We start from the raw sequence: 11,776 nt of genomic DNA, 5'->3' as shown, positions 1-11,776 counted from the left end.
GACCATCCATGGTAGCTCACAGTTCTAGAAGGCCGTATCTAAACATTGGACATGGGTGTCTCCCAGTGGACAGTTCCACAACCAAATTAACCACATCCTTTCAATCAAAGGTTTTGCCTGACTAATATCGCTGTTGTCCCAAAATTCCAAAGGGGATCAGACCACCGTCTACTTCATCCATAGTTCTACTTCACAGAGAGGAGAGAAAGGACTGCAAAGTTTAGGTTTAAGAAGAGAACTTCCAAAATAAAAATGAAAAAGAAGGAAACTTGGAGAATACCACCAACTGGGAGCTCTTGGCACTATTTCGGCAATCTGGGAAATGTTGTAGACAATATCGACAAGGAATATAATCGACTGGTTCAGCACCTCCGTGATTGCTCGAAAAATGCCTTGTGTGGGAAAGCCACAAACAGACGCCTGTCTTTGGAAACTCTCGAGCTGATTCGCCAACATGGTTCGGCTCAAGCCTCAGGTAACTACAAGCTAACGTCTGAGCTTGAGAAGCTGTGCAGAAAATCGATAAAGGAAGACCTCAAAAAGAGAAAAGCAGCAGTGTTGGCTGATATGGCAGAAGCCAGGAAAAGTATTCAAAAGGGTCACCTGTCCTTCGCCAACTACAAGATCAAGATGACTGTCCTTTGACGTCCTGATGGATCTATCACATATTCCAGAAGGGCAATGGAGAGGATTATTCACAACTTCTACTCCGATCTTTTCAACAGCCACGTCCACCTGCCCACATACCAAATTTCACAGGATGGATATGTCATTCACAATGTCCTCTCTTCCGAAATTCTACATGCCATTTCATCAGTAAAGATGCATACAGCACCCGATCTAGACAAGGTCAGAATGGGAATGGGAAGGAATGGGAGTGAAGATAGATGGTCGGCAACTACACCACCTCCCCTATGCTGATGACATTATTCTTATAATGCCAAACATTAGCCAAGTTGCACAAATGCTGGCTGACTTCGACTGTAAATGTGGAAAGTTTGTACTGCAGCTTAATCTCAACAATACGATGTTCATGAAAAACAAACTAGTCCCTGACATTCCATTTGCTCTCAATGGAACAAATATTTCCGAATGCTGCAGCTATGTGTACCTGGGTTGAGTCCTCAACATGAGGAATGACTTGGTACCAGTACTTTTCCGGAGGAAGAGAACAGCATGGAACACATTCAAGAGAGTCGAAGAGTGTTTAAGAGGACAAGAACCTCTGACTCCTGTCACATATTTTTGACTCAACCCTTCTTCCTGCACTAACATACTCCTCAGAGACCTGGGCCCTACGCAAACAGGATGAGAATGCTATTCGGGTTTCCCAAATACTGGAGTTGAAAGAGCCATGCTAGGAGTATCACGTCTCATTCAAGTGAGAGAAGAAATCCAGAGTTCTGACCGCCATTGACTGTCAAGAATCAGGGATGCTGTATCGTTTACCTAGGCATCAAAAATCAGATGTGCTGGTCATGAAATGCGATTCAGAGAGGACCCTGGACTAGAGCTGTGACCGCCTGGATTCCACAAGATTTCAAAAGACTGCATGGCCGTCCACCAATGAGATGGTCAGACTTATTTGTCAAAACCCTGAATGAATGATTTGAGGCTCTTCCTTTTCCTAGAGCAAGCGGATATCATTGGGGTACACTAGCACGCAACAGGGACAAATGGAGACATTACTGATGCCCGCTTGAGCAAATCGAAGATCAACGGGATGACGAGTGATACAAGTGATCAAATAAACAACTTAAAATTTTTTAAAACCCTAGGATAAGAATTTCAGGTAATGTTAATGAAAGAAAGGTGATAACATAGTTAATAGTGGAAATGGAATACAGAAAAGAAAAAATAGAAAATAAAAACAAAACAGGTGGCTCTATCAAAAAAGATAAAATTTACAAAACTTTGGATAATGTGACTAAGAACTAAAGAGTGATGACTCAAGTAAAAAATTATAACGTAAAAAGGGACAATACAATTGATACCATAGAGATGTGTGAATAAACAGACTATAATCATAAAGATAATATTTAAAAATATTTGTCAACAAATGTAATAACCTAGAAAGAATTCATATGTTCCAAGAAAAGCTAGTCAGCTAAAATTGAATTAGAAAGAAATATTAAAATTAGGGCTGGAGCGATAGCACAGCGGGTAGGGCGTTTGCCTTGCACGCGGCCGACCCGGGTTCTAATCCCAGCGTCCCATATGGTCCCCTGAGCACCGCCAGGGGTAATTCCTGAGTGAAGAGCCAGGAGTAACCCCTGTGCATCGCCGGGTGTGACCCAAAAACCAAAAAAAAAAAAAAAAGAAATATTAAAATTAAACCAAACAATAGCAAGTGCAAAAAAGATTGATCAGTAATTTTAAACACCTCGCAGGGGCTTGAATATGGGAGTTAATGATTTATCTGTTCATGAACTCAGGTTGTTTTACTATCTTGGCTGTAAAACCATGTTACAGTGAACATAGAGGATGAGATGTATATGTTTTTATTAGAATAATTTTTATTTCCCTTATATATGTCTATTGTAGGGGTAATTTCTGGAGCAATTATGCAATTTAATTTCTGAAACAATATAGCTCTATTTTCATATTGTCGATGAACTGTACTGTTTTTCATAGTGAATGGGTTATTTACATTACAGAAAGAGTACACAAGAATTCTTATTCCCATATCCTGAAACTCTGAGACTTTTAAGAAAAAATATAGGGAATAAACTTTTTGACACTGGTCTCTAAAGTGGTTATTTTTTCATATGGCGTCATACACTCAATATGAAAAGAGAAAAATCAACAACTAGCTTAGGAATACACAAAACAGAAAAGTTATTGCACAGCAAAAGAAAAAATCACCAAAGCAAATTGATAATCTAAGTTTTCAATAATCTGGGATAGATGTGCTATGAAACGAGTGACTAGATTCAGAAATAGTACATATTATGAATTATCAAAATATTTAAAGAATTCATGCAATTCAACAAAAAACAAGAGTAAAATAATCATTCTAAAAAGTAGAAAACTGGGGCCAGAGAGATAGTACAGTGAAGAAAATGCTTGCCTTATATGCAGCTGACCCTGGTTGGACCCCCAGCACGCCATATGGTTCTCTTTGCTCTTCCATGTGTGTTCCCTGAGCACAGAGCCAGAAATAAATCCTGATCACTGATGGGTGTGACCCCAAAATTTAGTTGGTAAAAATTTAAAAGCAGAAAAACTGAATAGACAATTTTCAGAAAAAGATGCATGGATCATGGATCATTAGATGAAGGCAAGGGGTCAACACAACTAATTGTCAGGGCAATGGAAAAACCACAATGCAATATATTCTCATACTGTTAGAGTGTTAGAGTTATGGCCTGGAGTGGGTAGGGCATTTGCCTTGCACGCAGTCCTCCTGCGTTCGATTCCTCTGCCCCTCTCAGAGAGCCCGGCAAGCTACAGAGAGTATCATGCCCCCATGGCAGAGCCTGGCAAGCTACCCATGGTATATTCGATATGCCAAAAATAGTAACAAGTCTCACTATGGAGTCGTTACTGGTGCCCGCTTGAGCAAATCAAAGAGCAATGGGATGACAGTGGTGCAGTGATACTGTTTGAGTGACTTTCATTTAGAATCACAGAAGGTTTGGAGAAAAGGGAATCTTTTTCACCACTGGTATAAATGTCCCTAACATATGATGTAAAAATCCCATTTCTGGAATATGTCTAAGGCTATCAAAATAGAATATTGATGCAATATCTGCACTCTTATAACCATTGAAACTATTCATAATAGCCCTGTAAAAATGAATGAGTGTTTATACATATAAAATAATTCACTCTGAAATTTTATTTAGTTAGAAGAAGGAAGTCTTGTCATTTGTTTTAACACAGTAAGAAATAGAACTTGAAGGCATTACTTTAAGTAAAATAAGTCAGTCAGGAAAGAACAAACCATTTATGCCATAATTTACACATGTGATCTAGGAAAGTATGTTTATAAAAATAGAGCAAAGAAAAAAAACACTGATTCTCAAAGTCTTGCATGTGTGAATTGGAAATGTTATGGACACAAACGCAAAACACATAAGTTCTGAAGATTAAATGCAAAGCACAGTGATTATAATCAATTACACTGTGCTATAAGCTTTAAAGCAGCTAAGAGAGTAGATAGTAATTGTCCTTGCTACATAAATGTATTTCTGTAATGTGCTAAAGATGTTAGTAAGCACTGTGGTGGCAGCCATATTGATATCATCATAACTTTTTTTACATCATAACATTTATGCCAATTATGCTTTCATGATCAGACTGGAGCAATAGCACAGAGGGTAGAGTGTTTGCCTTGCACAGAGCCAACCTGGGTTCGATTCCTGCATCTCTCTCCGAGAGCCCGGTAATCTATAGAGAGTTTGCCACCTGCATGACAGAGCCTGGCAAGCTCCCCGTGGCATATTCAATATGCGAAACAGAGTAACAAGAAATCTCACAATGGAGACTTTACTGGTGTCCGCTTGAGCAAATCAATAAACAATGGGATGACAGTGCTATAGTGCTACAATGCGTCGATGAAATAAACAACAAAAAACCAATAATTTCTTTAACATTAGAAGAAATGATATTTTCATCTACAGACATCTTGATTCAGTACTCATGACAGAATTTTGAAATCTGGTTTTATCTCCTTGAACTTTTAAATATTAAAATTCCAAAAATAAAATCACAGTCTTTGTTTAAAATAGCTAGCTGATTATCTCTCATGAATTGTGACTCATATTACAGCGGGGGTCACATTTAATAGAAAGAGAATACCATGATGTCCTTTGGGAATATTTTATCATTTCAAGGAATAAAAAGAAGTTTTGCTTGACTTCTGGTCAAAGGCTGTTAACTGATTTACTTATATGAATGGTATTATCATTTTTACTTCTACCAGTATTTTGGAGTAAAAGAGCTTAAATGAAAAGATGTCAGACTCAAGCAAGTTTTCTTAGCACTTATCTACACTTATTTAAAGGAGGATTCTTTCCACATGTAAATTGCATTAGGGGTCAGGCTCAGTGTGGTTTCCATTTACATACAACTTGGAACGCAGGCTCACCTGTCAGCCCAAACATCGTCAACTGAGAAGGCTTACTCATAACTTAGGAACATTTTTATATTGCAATGTAACTGCAGAAAATGAATTACATATATGTTTGATCTATTAAAAAGACTGTTTCTAGTATTTCTCCATCATCACCAATCTGTCTTGAACTTTTTCCCAAGTAACACAACAATTTAGTATTTATAATATCATGATGTTAACTAAGTACAGCCAGGGTGGATGTGTTCTTTTATTCATAGTGATGCTGATGGACCCCTGGGTGACTTATGTGAAGCAGAGGAGACACACAGCCACTTTCTCATGAACCACCACTGCCACTCCAGGACTGGCTGGGAAGTCCAGGACTGGTGAAGTCTGTGAAGAGCCCATGCACGGCACAGACCTTAGATCCCGCCAGTCCCACTGGATAGCCATCAAGCCACACCTGACATCCACTTGTCCTGCGCAGCTCAGGAGTTGATCCCCTTCACCCAATTTCTCAGGAGCCGTAGACTCAGGCTGAAGCGAGGAATTGCTCTTCTCAGGAAAGGAAAGTGAGTCCTAGGCCTTATCAAAGCCTTTCAGATTTTTGCCTTTTCACAAAAAAGAATTTCAAGAGGAGAGGAGCAGCAGCATAAAAACAAATTTTATTTGAAGGTGTTAAGAAAGGGGAAGAAGAGGAGAGAGGGTGAGAGAGAAAGAGTGAGAGAGAGAGACAGACAGACAAAGAGAGACAGCGAGACAGAGAGAGACAGAGAGAGACAGAGACCTAGACAGAAAGACAGAGACAGAGACAAAGACAGAGGGACAGAGAGACAGAGAGAGAGATACTCATGAGAAATGTGGTCTCCAAAGATAAGAGCCCCTCACCTTCACACATCTTAGCATTAGATATGAAGGATCACATCTCAACAGGGGAGATGCAGGTGACTCAGATGCATGGGCTGCACAGGCACTTGGCCTCGACATGAGGACACAAGCAGCACATGGGCTCAGGCAGCATATGTGCATTATTCCTTGTTCAAGTTGTATTTTAAAGCCCTATGTGGGGCTTCCTACCTAGGTCAGAGTCCATTGCTAGGGTGGTTGTCAAGGCAGGTACAGTTTGCATTAGTTGATGGTCTTGTTTGAAATTTCTTTCATAAGGATTTCCAGTTTTCTTTGAAATTCCTTCCTGGAGCTAACATAGAACCAGAGAAGGCTGTTAGGTTCACACATGGTGATGCTCAGGGGTGATTCCTGGCTCTGCACTCAGGAATTCCCCCTGCGGGTGCTCGGGGACCCTGAGGGTGCTTGGCATATGGGATACCATTGATCATACATGTGCAAGGCAAGCACCCTACCTGGCTGTACTTTGCTCTGGCCCCTCCACCTCATATTAACCTAAAGTAATTAGCATGTCTTCAGATACTTAAGTAAAGTACTTACCTATTAATGTATATTCAGTATATAAAGCTTGTGTTACCTTTTTAGAATTGGACTTTAGTAGTATTTATTAATCAGAAAATTAAAGAAACTTAGAGCCGATATTTATCAGTAACTTAATACATGATATTCTCCAATGACCATTACGTGTAAGTTGTTACATGTCAATACCATGAGAAAAGCAGAAGAATAATTAGAGACCTCTTGAGAACTGACAGAATCTTAAAAGATTACTTTGTATGTGTGTGAATTGATTACTCAATATCACTGTAGTACATAATTAGCTCCATGAAGCCTTGAATTCTCATTTGAGTGTCAAGAATCTTCAGCGATTTATCCCCAAAGATAAAAACTAAAAACGTATAAAAGAGCTATTTAACCATGAGAACTTTGATCTTTTATGGAATGATGAGTGAATTATTTCAAAAGGTATGATTCTGGCTATGTTAACAAATATTATACATTGATTTTTACAATTTTGCTTCAGAGTACTGTGCTTCCAAATATCATAACTTTTTCACAAGCAGCAGTTGGAAAATAGGAAAGAAGTAATTAAACCATCAGTTGGTAGCATAACATATTCACTCTACCCGTTGTATCATTGCTCCAATCCCAAAGGCGGAAAACATTAAGATTTAATTAAACTTGAGCCAAGTTAGTGATCTTTTTTCAGTTTTTAAAGACTGCATATTATTTAGCAATATATGCATATAGTTAAGCTATATATATTTAGTAACATATTAATTTGAAAATAATACATTCTATGAAACTTCAGTATGAAATATTATTTTTTTAGAAACTGATAATATATTTTGTTTTTCTAATGATAGATGATATATTTTTGCATAGTGAAAGAGAAATATACATAAAATACATATATCTGATTTGTATTCTTATTTATCAAGCATTTCATAAGTGCTTCACATTATTGTTTTTATTGTAAAACTTCAATGAACATATATTTAATTGTGTTTACCATTATAATTTGCTATTCTTTAATTTTTATATTGTTTCCTTTAACCTGAAAACCACAATAGTGTACAAATGGAAACTATACAATATCACAATAGAGACATGAATTAATAAAAACTTTTGCGGTTTCTGCTAAAAAAAGAGATCAATTTGACATATAAATATGCACTTATGCTTAAATATCTTTTTTGCTATGGATTTCCATATGAAAATTAAACTACTGAATTTATAACTTTCTTCAGTAACATTTTAGCTATTCTTCATTTTCTCATGGATTCCTCGGGGAACAGAAACTACACTACAATAACAGAGTTTATTTTACTGGGCTTAACTGATGACCCCATTCTTCGAATCATCCTCTTCCTGATCATCCTTTGCATCTACCTGGTGACCATCTCTGGCAACCTCAGCACAATCACTCTTATCAGGCTGTCTTCTCAGCTCCATCATCCTATGTACTTTTTTCTGAGCCATTTGGCTTTCGTTGACATAGGCTATTCATCTTCTGTCACTCCCAACATGCTTGTAAACTTCTTGGTGGAGAAAAACACAATCTCTTATCTGGGATGGTTCAGCTGTTTTCTTTGGGTCATCTGAGTGCTTCCTTCTGGCTGTCATGGACTATGATCGCTTTGTGGCAATCTGCAACCCACTCATTGTATGCCAACAAAATGTCCACACAAGTCTGTGTTCAATTACTGGTAGTGTCTTATGCAGGTGGTCTTCTCAATGTTTTTGTTTTCTCTGCTTCATTCTTTTCTTTGTTCTTCTGTGGACCAAATGAAGTGAATCATTTCTTCTGTGATTTTGCTCCTTTAATTGAACTCTCATGTTCTGATGCCAGTATCCCTGCAGTGGTCCCCTCCTTTACCTCTGGCTCCATCATTGTGGTCACAGTGTTTATCATAGCCATCTCCTATGTCTACATCCTCATCACCATCCTGAAGATGCGCTCCACTGAGGGGCGCCAGAAAGCCTTCTCCACCTGCACCTCCCACCTCACTGCAGTCACTCTGTTCTATGGGACCATCACATTCATTTACGTGATGCCCAAGTCCACTTTCTCAACTGACCAGAACAAGGTGGTGTCTGTGTTCTACATGGTGGTGATCCCCATGCTGAACCCCTTCAGCTACAGCATCAGGAATAATGAGATTAAAGGAGCTCTGAAGAGACAGCTTTCTAGAAAGATATTTTCTTTTTTTTTCTAATCTGAATATGGTTTATTATTTTTATTTTTTTTAAATTTTTTATTGAGTCACCATGTGGAAAGTTACAAAGTTTTCAGGTTTAAATCTCTGTTATACAATGCTCGAATACCCATCCCTTCACCAGTGCTCATATCCCACCACCAAGAATCCCAGTATAGCTCCACCCCGCCCCCTCACACCCCTAACCCCCCAAGCCCCTAGCCCCCCCACCCTTAGCCCCCCCCCGCCTGTGTAACTAATAAATTTCACTTTACTTTCACTTTGATTGCATACAATATTTCAACAAAACTCACTATTATTGTTTGGAGAGTCTCTCCCCTAAAGTCAGACCTGCTGAAAAGGAAGCATTAGATAATTTGTTTTCCATTGCTGAGGATGAAGAGGTATGAGGTCGAGTGACCACACTTAGCGGCCTCTCAGTTTTGGGTTTCTGTAATTTAGTATTTTAGTAACTAAGTCCAGAGAGATATCTGCCAGAAGTTGCATCGTTGCCAACTTGTACTTCTCAATTACATTATATTCCACCTATGAGTGCAATCTACTAGAAAGATATTTTCTTAATGTAGCATGTTATTTTATATTTTAATATTATTTTTAATAATATTAAATATAAATACATATCTTTGGTAAAAATTATAGCCATTTACATGCCATAATCATTTTTATTGAATGTGTGGATTGAATTGTCTAATATCAAATTGTAAGTCAGACATCCATGGTGAGTCAATGTCATTGTCACTGTCACTGTCATCCCGTTGCTCATCGATTTGTTTGAGGGCACCCGTAATGTCTCTCATTGTGAGACTTATTTGTCATTATTTTTGGCCCATCCAATATGCCATGGGTAGCTTGCCAGTCTCTGCCATGCGTGCAAGAACCTCTTGGTAGCTTGCTGAGCTCCACGAGAGGGCCTGAGGTATCAAACACGGGTCGAATGCGTGAAGGGCGAACACTCTCATCTCAAAAATTTAAATTATAGTAGAAATATATGTTGTTTAAAATGAAAAATACTTAATCAGTTAAAAAACCTTTTTAATATTTATTCATTTTATGGGAAAATAAATCCCTGAGTTCAGGTTACTGTACTTCTAATCCTTTACAACTATGCCCAGTTTTAGCTGCCATTTATCCTCAAAGTAGTGTGGTCACTATGCATAAGTCTGACACTAAGAGAAAATGACCATTTGCACCAGAGAGAACACTGGAGCAGGAAGATTATTTCTTGGAATGGTTTCTTTCCACCTGTGTTTTGGTTCCAAATCTGAATACAGTCACATAGACCCCAGAATAATAACAGGTCTCTGACTGACCTGTGATCTCTGACAGGCTAGACTTGGCAAATTCTTTGTTGGAAGAAAGGAGTTCTTGATCTTTTCTGGGTCTTAGTTGGATAAACTTTCAGATCTTATTCATGCTCAGATCATGGTATTTCTCAGCGAGCTAGGGAGACAGAATTGTCTCTCTCCTGTGTGGTAGCTCTAAGAACTCCTTTAAAGGGTTTTATCAACCCATATATTCAGATCTGTGGAATAGTTATTACTTTATTGACCCTTTTCAATGTGTCAGATACAAATTTGCCTTTTGGATTGGCATTATTTATTAAGATAAATTATTTAATCCACTTTTTTATTAATCCATATATCTAAAAATTATGTTGAAAATAGTCAACATCTTATGTTCCTATTTTCAGGAACTGTCATTGGTCTTTTGGAGTGCAAGTGAAAAAATATCAAATATATATTGACTCATGGAATTTATCTTATAGTATAAGAGAGATAATCTAACAAGTTAGTGATTCAAAGAATTAGAAAGTTTTCATGTGTTGGCGAATGGAATATCAGAGTGGAGTAAAGTTAAGGAACAAGCCGGGGAAGGGAATGGCAACATAAGCCCCCCTGCGAAGATACATCTATGTAAGATTGAAAGGTGTATGCTCACTTCTTATTAACTATGTGTTGGAAAAAAATATCTGCAAGTCTAGTCTGTTGTAGGCTTGCTTGTAATTCATCTTTGAGGTTTCTCTCAATAAATGGCAGACTTCTTGCTCTTATTCAGTCCCATTGTGAGTAAAACTGAGCACATGATAGAATGTTAAATGTCTGAAATATTATGCTTCAGTTTACAGGACACAAGGCATTGCCTCACCAGGAACTGTGAGAACTCAGAGAATCAAACCTAATACAAAAGTACTTCTTTTCTGTGCAAAACAGGAGCAAGAACAAAGTGTTACAAAGTTAGGTTCAGGTTTAGAGTTGTCTTGTGTTGAAAAGAGGAGTATGTTAAAACCCAAAGCATATAAATTTGATGATGTTAATTGTTTCAACTCTATCTATGTTTGGGATAGGTAACATGAGCAAGTCTTATAACATTTTAGTTTGGGGAACTGGGGAGTCTCAGCCTTGAAAAGATATAAAATGAGCAAATACGTGTGGTGACTCAGGAATTATGAATAAGCATCAAAATAAAACATCTCAAGGCACATTTATTCCTAAACACAATGATTCACATATCACACTCAGTTATGATCAAAAAAGCAAAGACAGGGCAAAGGAAATAAGGTGTCAAAATGAAAGTCCATGGAAATCATTGACCAGAGAAACAGACTAATAAAGATCAAGTTAAGGAACTTAATAGACACAAGCTATTTCTTTATTTAAAAAGATAAAAGTACAACTTGGATATGTATGCAATCATAAAAATTAAGGTTTTATGCAAACAATCACTAAATTTCATTGCTGAACATTTTAACTGGTAGTATTTAAAACGATCATTTTTTTTGGCAACACAATTCTACAGGTTTTTAAACTGGATCTCAAGAGACAACCGAGACACAAAGACATCTGAATTTAGACCTTTCAGGACTATTACTGAGAGCAACATCGACAAAAATAATGTCTTATAGACATATATATATTTAGGTCTTGGGAAATATATTTTCTTATAAGAATAGTTGCTCTCAGAGAACATTACTTATAAAATGATATATTACATGAATTGCCCTAACAATCTATACACATTTTATAGATAAAGAATAATTTTTGTTATAAAGTATGTTGTCTAGATGACCTTTCTTTTTATTGGGATATAGAGG

The 11,776-nt window shown here is 37.5% G+C and overlaps 1 pseudogene; it reads left to right on the top strand.

The window, feature by feature from the left end:
• Positions 1 to 7,744: 7,744 nt before the first annotated feature.
• LOC101546037 (olfactory receptor 478-like) lies at positions 7,745 to 8,670 on the top strand (annotated as a pseudogene).
• The last annotated feature ends 3,106 nt before the right edge of the window (positions 8,671 to 11,776 follow it).

This window comes from Sorex araneus, chromosome 6 (genome assembly GCF_027595985.1).
Source record: "Sorex araneus isolate mSorAra2 chromosome 6, mSorAra2.pri, whole genome shotgun sequence".
Lineage (NCBI taxonomy): Eukaryota > Metazoa > Chordata > Mammalia > Eulipotyphla > Soricidae > Sorex > Sorex araneus.
Note: the sequence above shows the minus strand (reverse complement) of the source record. Positions and strands in the feature narration are given on the sequence as shown.